Below are 3,491 nucleotides of genomic sequence, written 5' to 3'. Positions count from 1 at the left end.
CTGTTATAAGTTCGATTTAAGCGTTCCTTATATCTTCGGAATCCTTATCACGACTACTTCAACTTTCATCAAGTGTATTCGGCCTATTTATTATTCTATTTTAGACGCGTATTTTATTCTTATTTTATTGAATTGTCGTAAGAACGTATACTACAAATAATCACATAATACTCAAATAATTTCCCTTTTATTATATCAAATAAGTTATAATTGTTGACCTTAACTATTACATCATCTTATTAATGCCTATCAAGAAACGCGGGTGTTACAATTCTCTCATCCCTAGGATGATTCCGTCCTCAGAATCATACATCAGCAAAGAGATGTGGATAGTGATTCTTCATCTTGCTTCTGTTTTCCAGGTGAGCTTCGACCCATTCGAATGTTTCCATCGCACAATCACTAAATCAACCATCTTACGTCGTAACTTCTTCTTTTTGCGATCAACAATCGTTTCAGGTTCTTTGATTAACCTCTTGTCTTCATCAATCCTTATCTCTGAAATTGTAATTATATCAGTGACTTCTCCCACGAATTTCCTTAAATAACACACATGAAAAGTGTTATGCATACTATCCAGTTCTTCTGCCAATTCCAGCTTGTAAGACCGGTTCCCAACTATCTGAAGAACCTTGAATGGTCCGATAAATCTTGGACTTAGCTTCCCTCTCTTTCCAAATCTTATAAGTCCCTTCCATGGCGAGACTTTAAGCAACACCAAATCTCCAACTTCGAAGGTCATTGGTCGTCGCTTCTTGTTAGCATAGCTCTTTTGACGATCCTGAGCTGCTAACATCCTCTCTATAATCACTTTCAACTTTTCAGTAGTCTGATGGACGATCTCAGGACCCATAAGAACAACATGCATAACCTTTATGGTTGGAAGTGAATGATAATATACTAGAGTTTACATAAGAACAAGAAACTTTTAGATGTATGTATCTAAGCCATAGATTTAGGGTTATCCAAGGCCCCAAAGTAGGTGTTTCATTCTTGTGATAGAGAACTCCTTGGAACCACCGAATCTTACACTAGGATTGCACCACAAATCCGATTTCCATCACATGCATGGAGTGAATAAGCATCCAAGATGCATTATAAACAGTTTAAATGGTTTTTGTTATGTAAGAACGCAAAAGAAATGAAGAAGAAGATGTAAAACTCGATTTATTTGAAATCATATGAACATATATGCTTCTTTTCACTCTTAGCATGGGTTTGATCCCGTATTTTCACCATATCAAACACATGTAATGTGTTATGGTGAGAATCTACAAACACAAAGAGGGAAAACAAGGATCTCTAGCCATAGAAGGGCATAGAATCCAAAAAGTAAAGAAGAACCATGAAGAGGAAGAGATAAAGTTGTAAAACCATAAGAAGGGGTTGTGCTTCATACCTTGACTTCGATTTTTGGAGAAGCAAGAACTCCTCAGGGGCTTCAAGAATCCGAAAATAGAGAAGAAGATGGATGATTTTTCAGATGTTTAAGAGATTTTAGGGATGTGAGAGGTTCCTTGGAGAATGAGAGAGAAGTTGGGTGATTTTAGAGAGAAGAATGAGAGAAAGTGAGGTTCTATCTCTCTGGATAGACGATCTCTCTCGTCATCTCTTTGGGGGTACTGCATTAAAATCGTCCACAAAACTCCTGTAATGTGAGCTAACTTATGAAAAACGAAATGGAAAAATCTCTTCCACAGAATATGTCTCTAAGATCGGTTTTTCTCTCTCACATTGACATGCAAAATCTGACCTCGGGATTTTGCATAAAGGAGCAATAATGAGTTAGAGAGAGAAGGAGTGTAGAGGGGTTGGTATGGCCGAATTTTATGGGGGGAATAAAGGCTTTATGAGGCTTCTTGGTAGTTGTAACATTTTTCAATATTTCCTCTTTACAATTTTTATAAAATGGTCTTTAGTTTTTATAAAAATTATAGGTATTTTTGCAATCTTCTAATAGTTTATTTCTTGGTTTTTATTTAGGTATTTTGTTTTTAAAAATAAGTTCTTAAACTTGTATTATCTTGAATTAAGTTACCAAAATGATAACTTATGAATTGATTTTTATAAAATCAAATTTTTATATTTCAGTTAAATGAAAATAAAGGTTCATATATGAATGTAGGATTAGACAATCCATGGATTATATTTTGGCGCATAATTCAAATTATTAGACAATCGTTGGATTATATTTTGCCTCATAATTCAAATTATGATATGTGAATATTATTTCCAACTTGTAATCAAATCAAATCATGATTTAATTAAATTGAGTTTAATAAGTACTTATACTAGTTAAGAACGCCATATGTTCCGATTAATAAATTAGGGTATTTAACTTACCCTTCAGCTATGATCTATTGAACATGGTTTCATGTTTACTTTTGAGATTGAACTTTGACACTTGACAACCTAGTTGGTTTATTCACATATCAATGTGACTACTTAGTACAAGCCAAGTTACACTACTTTTTCCGAGGGATCTATTAAGTCGCAATCTAGCTCAACTTGTTGCTTCTAAAGCCAAGTTATGTGCACACATGGAAATGACAAGGTTCTGGATGAGTCCTAACCTGAGTTTTAACAGTTGTCACAGTCTTCCCCAGTTGTGGGAATTTCATCCTGAAATTCAACTGGCGGTACCACTGGTTCATACGTTGAAAATAGTTGAGGATGTTTGTTCTTCATGAAATCCACCTGTTCCCATGTAACTGAGGTTCGTGCTTAGAATTCCAACGAACTTTCACAATTGGGATTTTGATTTGTTTAAGCTACTTAACTTCCCGATTGATGATTTCTATGGGTTCATCCATGAATTTTAGTCGATCATTAATTTGGAGGTCCTCTAGAGGTACGTTCAGGGATTCCTCCACCAAGCACTTTTTGAGGTTCGACACATGGAATATGTCGTGTATCGCACTAAGTTCTTCTGGTATCTTGAGCTTATATGTCACTCGACCGATCATTCAATAATATCGAAGGTAGCTACATAGCAAGGAATTAGATTTCCTCTTTTTCCAAAGCGTACAATTCTTTTCAATGGCGATACTTTTAAGAGTACTTTATCTCCCACTTGAAAATCCAAGGGTTTCCTATGTTTATTAGCATAGCTCTTCTTACGATCGCGAGCAGACTTTAGTCTATCACGTATTTTCATGATCTTGTCAGTGCTCTCTTGATCTTTACCAAGCCTCGTTAATTGCTATCGCCAATTTCCCAACCAACAAAGTGGTGATCGACACTTAAGCCCATACAGTGCTACGTAAGGGAGCAAATTTAACACTAGCGTGATAGTTGTTGTTATAGGAAAACTCAAATAACCATAATTGGGTGTTCCAACTACCTCCTAAACTGATCATATGGGCTCAGAGTATGTTTTCCAAAGTGTAGATAGTTCATTCGCTTATCCATACATATGAGGATGGTAGGTAGTGCTTATGTTTAATCATGTACCGAGGCTTTCTGAAGTGACTACTAACACAAGGAGACTC

Source organism: Lactuca virosa, chromosome 5 (genome assembly GCF_052849685.1).
Source record: "Lactuca virosa cultivar CGN04683 chromosome 5, Lactuca_virosa_CGN04683_v6, whole genome shotgun sequence".
NCBI classification, from domain to species: Eukaryota; Viridiplantae; Streptophyta; class Magnoliopsida; order Asterales; family Asteraceae; genus Lactuca; species Lactuca virosa.
This window is presented reverse-complemented; position numbering follows the sequence as displayed.